Genomic DNA, 15,699 nt, shown 5'->3' on the forward strand with positions numbered 1-15,699 from the left:
ACTTAATGATTTATTACTGATAAGTCTGGGTGGTTTTGGTGATTTAGGCCAGGCTTGATTGCTTCCTGCTTTTCTTATGCGTCTATAGTTAACTGGTAGGTTGGCTGGAGGTAGGTTGTGTAGGTTAATTAGCTATTGCCAGTGTGAGTGACTGGTATACTTTTCCTTCATCATCTAGCAGCGTAGTCTGATTTTGTTCACATGGGTGTGGTTGGAATCAAAGAAAAAGCAAAACCACACAAGGCCTCTTGAGGAGGATTGAGAGTGAAACTGGGCACACTGTTGCCAAATTTAGTTGGTCAAACCAACCTACATGGCCATCTCAGATTCAGGGTTGTGGAAGACTGTTATTTAATGGGAGATGCTATGACATGAGAGGTGGAACAAAGTTGCATTTCTAAGGGCACCAATACAGAGAGAGAGGAAGAATTGAGATTGCTTTTGCAATTGCTCTACTACTACAAGTCTTCCCTTGAGCTGCTGTGTTAGTTAGCTTTTTTGTTGCGATGACAAATGCATAAGAGGACAACTTCAAGGTGGAAGGATTTATTTTGGTTCATGATTTCAGAGGTTTCAGTCCACAGTCTGGCTCCATTGATTCTGGGCCCATACGGAGGCAGAACATCATGGCAGTAGGAGTGTGTGGCAGAGGCTGTTCACCTCATGGCAGACAGGAAGCAGGGAGAGATGAGGGGAGGAGGGGAGCAGGGACCAGGTATAATCTTGAAAGTCACACCCCAGTGACCTTCTTCTCCAGCTAGGCCCCATTTCCTAGTTTCTACTGCCTCCCAAAATAGTGCCACTAGCTGGGGACCAAGCTTTCTACACATGAGCCTGTGAGGGACATTACATATTCAAGCCATAGCAGTTACAAATGTTAACATTCTTTTCACATGTAAAGTACGCTCACACTCTCCCAAGAGTCCCACAAGTTTCATTTAATCATGATAGTAAACTTGAAGTTCAGGATTATGAACATAAAGTCTGAATTTTGCTCTTGGGATAGGGTTCCTGTTGTTCTAGAGATGTAGGAATTAGAGAAGAGTTACTGCTTTCAATATACCCAAACGTGCAGTAGTGGTATAGGATAGGATCACTGCAGTAAACATTCTTTTTTAAGAATTGGGGGTGGGGGTGGGGAACGCATACCTTCACTATAGTTCACAGCAATCATGAAATCCCTCTGAATCCTGTTGCTAGGTTCCCCTGACCCTAGACCAGTCCTCTTGGACTAGACCTCTGTTACATTCACTTGGAATGTCTCTGATCATTTGGTTCAGTTGTTTTCTACTACACATATTCTCTAAAGCTCTTGCCTCTCCTTTGAGTCATTCTTCCTTTTTCATCACCATCTTTAGCCTGGTGAAAGAGGGTATGAGAGAATAGGCTGTGAGTAACCTTTTCACCCAGCCTCAGATCTGTAAAGAGTTGGGGTCTCACAGGTCTTTTTGAATTTTGAATACTTTCAGCCCATTTAGTCTCTTTAAAAACTTTGTGGGCCTTTTATTCATATAATTCCATCCAACTTTGCCAAAAGCCACACTTAGAATTGTTTTGGGGACTTGCCTCTGCCCATGTGTCAGACTTCTGTGAGACAACTCCCTTGAGATTGAAGGGTCTGGTTGTTTTAGAGACACCAACAAAGGGTCTTACAGCTACTTCAATCTGAAGTCCCAGGCTGTATTATATTTGGAGAATGTTTGGCTAGCTGAGTGAGAGACTGGAGATGAGAAGCACTCGTATTTCCCAACTCACCAAGTCCCGGTCCATCTTTATTTCTGGGCCTCATGTCTCTCATCAGTTAGGGAGTAGCTGGACTTGTTCACTTGATTCAAAGGGTGCACAGAGGTCAGAGACTTCTTCTTGAGGCCTAGGTGAGAACTGGCACCATGTTATTTTCATGATAATTCTGTTGGTAAAGGAAGCCAAAAGAAAAGACCAAATGCAGAGAGGAGGGAACTGAATTGTAATTATTGATGGAAGATGCTGCAAAGTCATACTTCAAAGATCATGTCTATAGTGAAGGTGAAGAGCTAGGTTAATTTTGCAGTTTACATATATGTATCGAGCTAATGTATACATACATACATATATACATAGATATATACATACTTGCATGTGTTTAATTTTAAAGCATATGTACAGCTTACTTTCCCATTAGTAGTGTAGAAAATGTGATTGTTCTACATTGCTTCCAGAATTGGTGTATCAGTCTTCACTTTTAGCCATTTTTAGTTGGTGTCTAGTGCTGGTTCATTGTAGTTTTAATATTTATTTTCCTAGTTGCTATCAGGATGCTTGCCTTACCATTTTTCCTTTCTTTTTATTTATTATTATTATTATTCTTTTGGTGGTACTGAGGTTTGAAATCAGGGCCTTGTGCTTGCTAGGCAAGTGCTTTACCACTTGAGTGCCGTACCCAGTCCTTTTTTATTTTTTGAGACAGACTCTGCATATATCCCAGGCTGGCCTCAAACTGGCTATCCTCTTGCCTTAGCATCCAGAATGCTGGTATTACAGGCCTGTGCCATCATACAGGCTTTTTTTTTTTTTCCCCTGTGATAAAGTGTGACTGCATCCAGGCTGTCCTCAATTCTTGGGCTCAAGCCATCCTCTTGCCTTAGCCTGGTGAGTAGCTGGAGCTATAGTCTGGTGCTACTCTGACTGGATTATCTGTGTTTTAAATTGGCCATCTGAGTCTCTACTTTCATGGAGCTGGACCTCCAGAGTCTGCACCTACCTCCCTAGGCTGCCATTTCTCTAGATACTGGCCTCTGAATCATGACTTTGTTCTTAACTCACCACTGTCTTCAAGTCAGTGTTTTAAAATTTTTGCTTTAAATTATTTTTTGCAACTTTATGTAGCTTACTCTTAGTGAGAGAATAGATTTTAGTTTCCCATTCCTGGGTGATTAGTTTATTCCTATCTTTGTATCTTGACTTTAATGAATCTGACTGATTTGGAGACCACATCAAAACGTTAAGGATTAATACACATTATGTAAAGACTTTTGTAATGAAGTATCAGTTGCCTTGCAAATAGTCATTCCCCTCCTACCCCACACACACACCATGAGGTCCTATTTTGTTGACAAACATTTTTACCATGTTTGACAGGTAACAGGTGCTAACATCTTTTGCAGTCTTGTCATAGGGAATAGAGGGTCTAGGTCACCATGTTTGTTAATTAAGTCCAGGAAATTTTATTTCTTCTGTGACTAATCACTCTCATTGACATGAGTCTGTCATTTGTCTCTACTTTCCCTTTTTCCACTTTTGTCCTCTCTAGTGCTTTTTTCACCCAGCACTGTAATTTTTAAGTGTAGTTCACATTGTTATTTCGTTGCTGAGTGTGTTTTAATGGCTTCCTTTGTAATTCAAAACCCAAATTCTTAGCATATATTCTGAGATCTAAACCCACACTGCCTGAGTGAGTTCATTGACTTCATCTCAGCTCTATGCTTTTCTCTGCTCACCCCGCTATAATGGCGGTTGCCATGTTTTCTTGGAGTACTCTAAAATCATTCCTGCCTCATGGCCTTTGCACTTTTGTTTCCTGTTCCAGCTTCTTCCTAGTTATCTATGTGGATTGCTTTTTCCTGTCCATTAAGTCTCTATTCAAATAGCATCTTGTAAATTTACAACTACGGATCATTTTTGCAGCCCTCCTGTCATGCTGTATTCAAGTTCTGAGCTTGGAGCTAAGTGGGTAAGAACAGATATTAAGGTTCCTGCTCTTGACAGACTCAGTGAGGTCAGAGACAAAGATTTGGTTATAGTGCAGTTAACAGAGAAAAGCACCTGAAGTGGTGCCTCAGACACTGGATGTTGTGATGGTAATGAGCTGTGGAAGTTTGTCTACAGCATGTGGTGAGCACAAAGACACCTGGACTGATCTGGTTTGGATCTGTGGGGAAGGCTCCCAAGAAGAGTACATTTGAATGAGGCCATAAAAAGTAGGGGGAAAAACCAGCTTATAGTCTAGGTGGAGGGAAGACTGTACACAGTGACTAAATTCAGTAAGATCAAAACTTAGATATATTGTGCAGAAAAATGCTTAATTCACCTCCCTTGTTGCTTTTATTTTAAAGTTAGAAAGCATTCCATTTACAATATGAATAGAATGTTCCAGTAACGTTGTATTATGACTTTACAGGGAATCAGTGAAAAAATTATGAATATTTATTTTAATTTTTAAAATCTTCACACAATGTAGATAACTATGCCATATTAAGTGTAGTAATCAGGTTGCTACTTAGAACTCAAAGGAGAGAATTTGCCACTGTGTTGCCCTGAATGTTGCTTATAAGCTCCTGAACTTTATTTCCAAGTGTCTAGTAACTCCGCTTCATTGTTAAGGCACTGAAGACACTCAGGATGAACTGTGATGGGTCAGGGACACAACTGCGGTTCAGTAGTACTGAGCTCTAGAGCTTCGTCCCCAGTGCAAGGGGACAGCATGCAGCAGGTTGTTTTCTCCCTATTTGCTTCATCCCTTAAGCCCTTGATTCCATCCTCTGCCTTGGAAGCAGATGAAGCTAGAGGTAGGTATAAGGTAGAGACTGTAGTGATTATTTAGAGATGACCGTTTCAGAATTGTTAGGATTTTGCTGCTGGTCACTGTTTTGAGGATAAATTGAGTTTTTTTTTTCTTTTATTATTCATATGTGCATACAAGGCTTGGGTCATTTCTCCCCCCTGCCCCCACCCCCTCCCTTACCACCCACTCTGCCCCCTCCCGCTCCCCCCCCCTCAAAACCCAGCAGAAACTATTTTGCCCTTATTTCTAATTTTGTTGTAGAGAGAGTATAAGCAATAATAGGAAGGAAAAAGGGTTTTTGCTGGTTGAGATAAGGATAGCTATACAGGGTATTGACTCACATTGATTTCCTGTGCGTGGGTGTTACCTTCTAGGTTAATTCTTTTTGATCTAACCTTTTCTCTAGTTCCTGTTTCCCTTTTCCTATTGGCCTCAGTTGCTTTTAAGGTATCTGCTTTAGTTTCTCTGCGTTAAGGGCAACAAATGCTAGCTAATTTTTTAGGTGTCTTACCTATCTTCACCTCTCCCTTATGTGCTCTCGCTTTTATCATGTGCTCATAGTCCAGTCCCATTGTTGTGTTTGCCCTTGATCTAATGTCCACATATGAGGGAGAACATACGATTTTTGGTCTTTTGGGCCAGGCTAACCTCACTCAGAATGATGTTCTCCAATTCCATCCATTTACCAGCGAATGCTAACATTTCGTTCTTCTTCATGGCTGCATAAAATTCCATTGTGTATAGATACCACATTTTCTTGATCCATTCGTCGGTGCTGGGGCATCTTGGCTGTTTCCATAACTTGGCTATTGTGAATAGTGCCGCAATAAACATGGGTGTGCAGGTGCCTCTGGAGTAACCTGTGTCACAGTCTTTTGGGTATATCCCCAAGAGTGGTATTGCTGGATCAAATGGTAGATCAATGTCTAGCTTTTTAAGTACCCTCCAAATTTTTTTCCAGAGTGTTTGTACTAATTTACATTCCCACCAACAGTGTAAAAGGGTTCCTTTTTTCCCCGCATCCTCGCCAACTCCTGTTGTTGGTGGTGTTGCTGATGATGGCTATTCTAACAGGGGTGAGGTGGAATCTTAGCGTGGTTTTAATTTGCATTTCCTTTATTGCTAGAGATGGTGAGCATTTTTTCATGTGTTTTCTGGCCATTTGAATTTCTTCTTTTGAGAAAGTTCTGTTTAGTTCACTTGCCCCTTTCTTTATTGGTTCATTAGTTTTGGGAGAATTTAGTTTTTTAAGTTCCCTATATATTCTGGTTATCAGTCCTTTGTCTGATGTGTAGCTGGCAAATATTTTCTCCCACTCTGTGGATGTTCTCTTCAGTTTAGAGATCATTTCTTTTGTTGAGCAGAAGCTTTTTAGTTTTATGAGGTGCCGTAACTTTCATAACTTTATGTAAGTTATGAAAAGTTTGCATAAATACACTTAATATTTAAATATTTGTTCTGACATTGTATATTGACCCTTAAATACTAATTTAGCTTCTCAGCATCAGATGCTACAACAAAGTGTGAACATTGTTGCTCTTTGTAGTAATTGTGAGTCTCTTTTAAAAAATTTTAGTGTTGACTTGAACTTGGGACCTCATGCTTGCTAGACAGGCACTCCACCACTTGATGAGCCAGGCCCAGCCTTTTTGTCTGCACTGGCCTAAACAGCCATCCTCTCACGCCTCTGCTGTAGCTAGGATTACAGGTGTGTGCCACCACACATGGCCCTTACAGACGCACGAATTACATCAGAAATGAAGGTTTTATTTAAAGGAAAATCACAGAACTGTGGTTTGTGAAAATACAAAGTTATGAAAATGACACATCTGTTGATATCAGAGGTTTTTTAATTTATTTAAAATCTCTATAGTTTTCTTTGTTCTCAGAACCTTGACGTACAAAGCTTTGAGAAAACCCTTCCTTTAGTCAAGGCAGCCAGCGCACATTCTCATCCCTTTCACCCTGGAATGGTGAAGAGTTTGCAGTTCTCTGTTCTCCTTGTGGAAGCTCCTTTGTGATGAAACTATTAGGAAAACGCTGTCACCTGTTCTTTCTTCACAAGGTTAGTTTCTTACTCTAAGCTTATGTCCTTCTAGGTTACTAGCATAGTTAGTCGTGGTTAATAAGTGATAACCAGGACCAGATCTTAAGATAACTAGTATAGTTGTCTCAGTTTATTACTTATGACCTAGAAAACTTCACTAGGACTTATTGCACTTTAAGTATTTTACTTTTCTTTCTTGCCTCCTATAAAACATTTTAATTCTCATTCTTACAAGTTGAGAGTTTTATAAGGGAAAGCATGATTGCCCTAAGGTCACATGAGTAACCTTATAATTCTGAAGTAGAATCTTATCTAATCTTTAAATTCCCTTGCTTGTAAAGAAACACGGTGAGAACTGTTGCCACTGCAGTTGGATGAAGTCCAGACAAAGAAAATGTTTCTTGGCATGGAACAGACATCTCTTTCTTCTAGGTTTATGAGCAGTGAAGATTTTTCCAATTTACATGTTTTAGCAAACCTTTTTCAAATAAAACACCTGGTGATTTCCCTGTAAAGTAAATCAACTGGGCAAAACATGCAAATCATTTCTCATTAATAACTATAGACCTATGTATCTCTATATAGTGTGTAGGTGTATTTATTAAAATTTTAAGTGGTCATGGGCTGTAACCTTTAGGATCCTCTCTTATACTTAGCTACCAAGACACCAAGCTAGGTTGGATCTTTCCCCAGAGTTTTTGGTAAATTTCTTTGGCATAACAGAGTGTACAGGTTGGGGGTAGACGGTGACCACTGGGTGTCTTAGGCCCCTGGGTAGATTTTGTACAGTCGTCATTCCCCATAATTGAACTTGCTAATTCAGAACTCATTTTGGGTGAAGACCCAAAAAGATAGATAACATAGCATTCTAATGAGCAGAAGAAGTGTACATTTCTGCCTAAAAGGGCAGTTTGCTTATTGTCTTGTCAGTTTTGTGAGATCAGATTGAGAAGCACGAGGCTTTTGGACAGATGCTGACAAATGATGTCTCTTTCAATGTTTGGTTAGCATACTGATGACAACTTGCAGGATCTACTTTGAAGCAGTAATTTGGGACCTGTTTTAGGTGCAGCACTCTCAAAATATATCAGATATTCAGAGTCTTGGTATATATCTGACAAAAATGGAGCAGCTCTTCTTGGGTAAGCAAGAGTGGAGGAGCTAGGCATTATTAATAATTTGTCCTGCTCACTCTCTTCCCCTCAATTTCTACAGTCTTTCCGCCACCCTTAAGGTTCCTTACCACTTCTTTAGAGATTCGAGTAAGAAAAGAGGAATTGTGACCTAAAGAATAAGCTAAAGGAAAATAATAAGTATTTTTCTTCACTTAGTAATTTTTTAATAAAATAGTAATTAAATAGGTATATGCAGATAATGTAAATACCAAAAATAAAACATTTCTTATACCTGCCCTCTAGATCTCACTAGATCTTTTTAAAGCATCTTCATTAAACTTATTTTTAAAATTTTGCTCTTTTGTTCTTGAAAAGATCTTATCAATTAAAATTAAATTATTTATATATTAAAATGTTTTATAATATATATAAGCTGAAATTAAGTTATAAGAAGACCTTATGTATTAAAATTAAATTCAATTTAAAATACCTTATAAATTAAAATTAAATCACGTGCAAAGAAACTTAGCCAATTTCCATCTGAGTGAAATTTGTGTAATACAAGTTTTTGGTTACGTCCTGTATTTAACTAAATAAGCATAGTTTCTTTCCTTTCCCTATTAAAGTTATGAGTTTAGCTACAAAGGGATGACTGTAATTATTTTCCCTAATCAATAAAAACAAACTCTGGATCAGTCTCTAATTTGAATTACTGCTTAGCTTTTTTCCTGCCTCTAGATAAGTGTGGGAAATTGGCAGTTGTTTGTACACAGCTTTGCGTAGTTCACAATGGCATTTTCATGAGTTTAGAGTAAGTCCTTTGTGAGCATGCCTGTGTTCTCAAGTATTCATGCCATTGTTGCTAATGACATAAAAATTTTAAGGTGCAGTAGTAACTGTCTAGCTTTGAAAACACTAATTGAACAAGCTAACTGTTGTTTACAAATGGCTGCATATATCTTTATTTCAAGGAAATTCTAGAATACTTTATTCATAATAATGTTTGAAGTGAAAAGAATGTGGATCTTGGGTTCATTACTTACACATAATTTTGATGAAAAATGTTTATATTTTTCTCAGGGGTTGTGTGTTGTACAGATCAAATATGATATTTTGCATAAGTCACTTAATAAGTATAGTAGACTCTTGGCAAAGGGAAATGAGTAGAGGTTACACTCTTGAGTCCTGGAATTTGTTTGAAGTCCTTGGAGGATGCAGTGAAGCATCCGCTAAGGACTTGGGAGTGTATCTGCTCTACACAGAATAAATCACAGCCAAGACATGAATAGTCACCAGTAAAGCCAACATTGACTTCATTCTTTAGCTTAATGCTTTTACAGTTTTACAAAACATATCTGAGATTTGTTAGAGATCTCATCTCAATTGTAGCCACACCAGAGCTTAGGACATCAGCATATGAGTTTTGAGCACACAGACATTCCCCTGTATCTCCCCCTGAGAGGTGGTTTTACTTATGTTTTCATGAACAAATCACATTTGAATACATTGTTGTGTGTCAGCCATGGTGTAGCAAACTCAGTAGGAGTGTTATCCTAAGCTTATTGGAGTATTTAGCATCCCTTAGAGCACACCTGGACATCACGTGACTGAAAGAGCTCGCATACCTGCATATTTCTGTAGGTGTGGTTTGTGACTCTGATACACTAGGTCTGCTGACTTGAGTCTTTCTTTATAAAATGGTAGTAGTGATAGTTACTTCATAAAGTGTAATGGTCATGAATGTTTAAGAGAAATAGAAACTATAAAATAAAATGCAAAGATTAGTTATTTTTCATAGACATGTACAGGATTATTATTTGTAAGGCTTGAGAACTCAAACCCAGATCTTCTAGTTCCAAGTTTAAGACTCTGTACATGGTCAAACACACCCTTTTCCCAGGATAATTGTAATTTTTGTGGGCAAGCACTCTGGGAAAGTGCCAGCTTTGGAGATCCCTCAATTTTGCAGTCTTTGCTCAAACTGACTGTTGCTTTCTGCTTTCTGCTCTATGCAAGAAATACTTAAGTGCTTTTTCTTCAGTTCTATAGAGTTTTAGTCAGATATCTTAGAGAATGGAGTTGAGTTCCCATTTGGAAGGATAGTGTTTGTGTTGTGAAGTCATTCCTCTAGGGAGTCTTCTGTAGCCATAGTCCCAGACCCAGCCAGGATCCAAGGAGAAGACCACACAGGGACCTGTATCCTGAGTCCTGACTCTGTACATATGTTGGTTAAATTAAAAATATCTTACTAACCTAACTTATCTGAAATAGGGAGGCCTTGGAGCTTCAACTTTGCTTTTTATTTTTTTTAAGTTGTTTAATATTTCAATGCTTTTATTATAAATTTGAGTTAATAAGAATTGAATTAATGTGAGTAGAGGAAATCTTTAATAATTTTATGTTATATAATCAGATGTTTGACTTCTGCTTTTGCAACTTGTAAAATTTAAACTAAATTATGGCAATATTATAGTCTTTGTTGATGTTTATAATAATGTAAATTGATATTATAAGTTCTTTTGTGTGCATTTTTTCTTTGAATATGTATTAAAATATTTAGGTAATAAATGTGAAGGTCAGGGCAGAGTCATACCACTAATTCCTCTAACAACTGCCTCATGTTTACAAGTCATTCACAAGTGAAAAAGCTAAGTTACTGCTTTGACATTAAACTTCTTTACCTAGAAATCAAGAAATTCCTAAGCTGTACTTCCTCTAGCAACTATATTTCAGCATTATCTTTATAAGCATAGTAATTCTCAATTTTACTGTTATGGATATCTTTAAAATGTTACATAAACCAACTTAAGTTAAAATTAGAATAAGAATATAAACTTTGGAATTTCCTGGCTTTTAGCATTTTAACGTTCTACTTTGCTTTGGTGGGCTGGGTCATGTAATTTAATTTATACAGTTAGTATAAATGTATTTATATTCAAAGAGCTAGTGGTTATTTCCAGCTATCACCTTATGAAAAGCTTTTTTAAAAAGATGACTTTGCATCCTGCAGAATGAAAGTTTGTCCTTTGCTTTTGATAGCTTTCAATATTTACCCCTCTAGGTCTGGAGACATGGTTCAAGGGTTTCCCCTCTTCTCCCCCTTCCCTCCCCCCTCCTTCTTTTCTCCCTCCTTCCTCCCTCCCTAAACATCCCATGAGTCAGGTACTTGTCAATATTGGGAAGACAGTAGTCAAAGAAAAGCCTCTGTCCTCTTACAATATTCACTCTAGTAGGTAGGAAAAGAACATAAGCAGATTGAGTGTGTACTCGGTCAGCAAATGACATACTGTGAAGAAATGTAAGTGGAATGTGGGGACAGGCAACAACGGGCTAGTACGTTAGATTGGTGGTCAGGGAATGCCTTTCTCTATGATACGAGAATAGCTAACTGGAAACCTGAATAGAATGTGCAGATCTTGAAGAAGAAGAGTTGGAGTAAGCAGAGACAGCAGGTGGAGAGCCCTTGAAATGGAAATATGCTCACAGTACTCCCCAAATAGCAAGCAAGACAGTGTGCTAGTCATAGAGTGTGTGTGGAAAGGAGGAGTGAAGGGATATGGAAGTGCCTTAGAGGTCTTTAAAAAGACTGGATTTTACTCTCTGTGGAGGATTTTGACCAGAAGTACATGATTTGCCTATAAGGATCACTGTGGCTACTATTCAGACAGTAGATTGCAGAACAATGGACCACCAAGTGGTAGGGTATTACAGTTCAGTCAAGAGGTGATCATGGTTTAGACCAGAATGATGGTGGTGAAGTTGGAGAGAGGAGATTCTGGAGTACTTTGAAGGTAAAAATGGTAGGCTTTGGTGGTTAGAAATAAAGTTTGAAAGAAAGTCTGGTTGATGATGACCTGGTTAAGTTACAACGTCTTGATCACTCGCCTACAATTTGTTCATAGAAACCTTTCCCTGATGATTCTGGTTTTCTAACAAGTAGTAGCTACTCTGACTCAGTGTTTGCCAAAGCTGGCAGTCCTCCTTTAAGTCTGTTGATGCAGCTCCTTTAAACTTCTCTGTAAAGAAATAGTCAATTTCTAAATGTTTACTAAAAGTTTTGAAACTTTTAAACAATTTAACATAGTAGATTATCTTTTTTCTTTTAGGTAATTGTACCTATGTCAGATATGACAAGATGCTAGAATACAGCTTGTAAGTAAGAGCTACAGAGAACTAGTTTGGTTAGGTAAAGGTCTGTTTTGCTCTTTTCAGTTTTTCTTAACTATTTCTTTCACTTTCCTTAGGCTTCACCTTGAATGTTGTCATTCAGAAAGGACTTCTCTCATCACTCCACTACTTTCTATCCCCTCACTTTATATGTTTGCACTGTAGTTGTCACCATCTGACACATATTCGTTTCTTATTTTTGTGTCTGTATCACTCTACAAAAATGTAAACTTCACACTGGCAGTGATTTTTTTTTTTTTAACTTCTATAGTCTCAGCGGCTGGAACAATTCTTAATATGGAGTAGTTACTAACTGAATATACTGACTGAACAAATGGTTGTAAGTAATGTTCTTATGTCACGTAATGGGCATTTATAGAATGGCACCATAATAAGAATTACAGGCCTCCTTGTGCACTATGGTAGAATATAAAATAGTGCAGCCACTGTGGAAGATTGTGGTGATTCCTCAGACAGCTGTGCATACATTCGACATGTGCTCTAGTTATGCTTCTGGGTGTACACCCCGTTATGCACACACATTCACCACAGCCTCATTCACAATAGCCAAAATGTGGAGACAGTCCAAGTGCCCATTGGCAGATGAGTGAAGAAAGAAAATGTGATACATACATATAATGGAATTTCATTCAGCCTTGGAAAGTAGTGAAATTTTGAAATATGCAGCAACATTAATGCACTTCAAGGCATAATTCTTAATGAGATAAGCCAATCATGAAAGGACAAATACTGGCTTTAACTTGTGAGGTGCCTAGAGTAGTGAGTTGCATAGAAGCAGAAAATAGGATGGTACTTTCTAGGGTCCCAAGGGGAATGAGAATGGAAGGTTGTCATTTAATAGGTACAGAGTTCCTGGAGGAGGGGAATAAAAAGGTTCTGGAGAAGGATGGTAATGATGGTTGTGCAGCAGTAGGAAAGTACATGATACCACACTATTGTTTTCTTACAAATGGCTAATTTGGTAAATTTTATTTATGTGTATTTTACTGCAGTAAAGGAGAGAGAGCGAGAGACAAAAAAGAAAGAAAGAGAAAGAGAGAAAGAAGGAGAGAGAGGCAAGGCAGTATGTTAGTTGCATATCGGGCTTGAGAGCAGCCTGTTGTGAGCTTCAGTCTCACTTTGACCTTACTGGCTTTTTAGACTTCTTCCCTGTTTTTCTCTAGGCTTTAACAAACAGAACCTGAAGCATTTTGGCTAACATTTACTGAAATGGGAGTTTGCCACTATTATTCTGTGGCTTTTGGTTTTGTATTTTCACATTTCTTGGTACTTAAGCTCATATTACTAATGGATATTTTCCATTAGTTTTTCAGTTTTTAAATTTATGTGAAATTCTTACTCTCCAGGTTTAAATTCTGTTATCTGATGTTTAGGTCCTACAAGGTTATAGTCTTAGGAGATGATTTAATTTCATTTTCTCATTTTATTATTCAAAAATAATCCCTAGTTACTAGTTTTAAATAATGTTATCATTCTCAAGTAATTAGTTATTTATTTTTGACTATTGTCAGTATCTCTCTAAGCCCAGTCAAGAGGCAGAGACCATAAAAAAGGAGATGTTTAATTAAAGAATTTTTAGGGTATGGTAGGGAAGTAATGTTAACAGTGTAAAGAGAACTATAACACATATACCAGAGCTGAAAGCCAGCATTAAAGGAAGGAAAAACTTGGAAAGGGATCCCTCCCTTCCCATGGTAGAAGTTCAGACCTCATTAGAGAGACGGGATCACAGCCTACTGAATGGGAGAGAAGTTTCTGGGGTTTCTGGGGCCAGAGTTGCTTCACATCACTCCTAAGTGGAACCAACCTGAAGGGGCATAGTTGAGCCTGAGGCTCGTAGTAGGCAGAGGTAGTTGAGGTGCCACTGACTGGCACTTGAAGCCTAGAACACGTAGTGTCTGTTGGAAGAGCTCCTGCAAGGTGATCAGGACAGGGATCTAGTGGGAGAGAATCTTCATGAAGATGGAAAGCTTGAGAGGCTTGATAGCATTGAGTGGAGCAGAAATAAGTTGGGAAGTTTGCAGTGAGTGAGAAAGGAAAACAAGACAATTGAGACACAACTTCTCTCCTTTAGTCCTCAGACATGTGCACCAAGTACTACAGTGCTGCTTCCATGGCTGTCTTTCCTCTACTTCACTGGTTTAGCTGAAGCTCCTGTCATCTGCACCCTAGTGGACTACCTCCCTGCTTTCTTCCCTCCTATCCTCCTTCCTCCCTCTGTCCCTCCCTCCCGCCCTGCCCCACTTTTTCTGGGGACCAAACCCAGGGCCTTGCACATGCTAGACAAGCGCTCTACCACTGAGCTATAGCCCCAGTCCTCGGACTTTTGAGACAGATCTCACTATGTATCCAGACCTTGAACTCACATTCATCCTGCCTCCGCCTCCTGAGTGCTGAATTAAACGCATGCATCACCACACGTGGATTTTAGGATCGTTTAATCTAAAACAAAGTTCTGACGTGACATTTTGGTACTTAAAATTTCCTAGTAATATAATAATTTCCTGAGTCTCTGCAGCTCAGACCTTGGTCATTCTACCATCTCCTTTTCATCCCACTTTCCCTTAGTCATGCTTGGTACTTTCTTTTTTCTCTCTCTGTTCTGGGACTTGACCTCAGGGCCTTGCATTTGTTAGGCAAGTGCTCTACCACTTGAGCAACACCCCTGATCTTTTTGCTTTTTACATTTTTCTTCAGATAGGGTCTTGTACTTTTGCCCAGCCTTGCCTCAGACCATGATCCTCATACCTCTGCCTCCTGAGTAGCTGGGATTACAGGTGTGTACCACCATTCCCGGCTCACTAGGCACCTTCTTTATGTAATTCCTCAATGTGTCCAAGTATTATTTCCTTCTCCTTTGCATATTTTGTTTCCATCAGTGTCCCTGGGAAAATAATCTTCCTTTGAAATCTAAATGCAGCTCATCTTTCCCTGTTTGTACAAGCCTTCCTTAGAGCTAGGCGTTCATTTCCCTTTTACCTGCTTCTGTTTGTTCATGTGTCTCTGACCCAACTGTGGACTGGGTTGTGTCACCTTAGGAGTCTTTGGTCTCATGGTACTTAGTGTGATACACAGGACAGAGAGCATCCAGTAAGTTTTTGTTAGAAGAATGGACATATATTCTTGTCTTTAATATTTTTTACTCAGCTACTGTGATCATCTGTTACAACTTAAAAGATAGGGAGCTGGGCATGGTAGGGCACATATGTAATCCCAGCATTTGGGAGACTGAGACAGGAGGATCGTGAGTTCAAAGCCAGCCTAGGCTACATAGTGAGGTGAGACCCTGTCTTAAAAAAAAAAAAAAAGACCAGCACAGTGACTTATACCTGTCATTCCAGCTACTCGTACTCAGGCAGTGGAGATCAGAAGAATTTTGGTTCAAGGTCACCCCCAACCAAAAAAAAGTTAGTGAGACCCAATCCCAATAAACAAACCGGGCATAATGTTATGTGTTGATAATCTTACCTACACTGGAGGTATAGGTAGGAATATTACAGTCCAAGACTGTCCCAGGCAAAAAGTGACACCCTGTCTGAAAATAACCTAAAGTTTAAAATGGTAGAGTGCTTCCTGCCAAGCACAAGGCCCTGAGTTCAAATCCCAGTACCACCAAGGAAAAAACATAGGATTCAGAAGGATATACATCATAATTGATAGTTGAGAATTATTGGCATTCTGTTTTTTTATGCCTCTAAAAGAAATACCTTAAATTCTGTAATTCCTTTGTTTTGCTAATGTTTAAATATATGCATTACTGTGTGATAGACAAGCTTAGAGATTAGGAAGATGAGGTGAAAATGAGCCCA

General features: G+C 38.8%; 1 protein-coding gene across 4 annotated transcripts in view; it reads left to right on the forward strand.

Moving 5' to 3' along the window:
• Positions 1-15,699, forward strand: part of Commd10 (COMM domain containing 10) — a 157,870-nt gene that overhangs the window by 37,567 nt on the left and 104,604 nt on the right. The window lies entirely within an intron of this gene.

This window comes from Castor canadensis, chromosome 16 (genome assembly GCF_047511655.1).
Source record: "Castor canadensis chromosome 16, mCasCan1.hap1v2, whole genome shotgun sequence".
Classification (NCBI taxonomy): domain Eukaryota; kingdom Metazoa; phylum Chordata; class Mammalia; order Rodentia; family Castoridae; genus Castor; species Castor canadensis.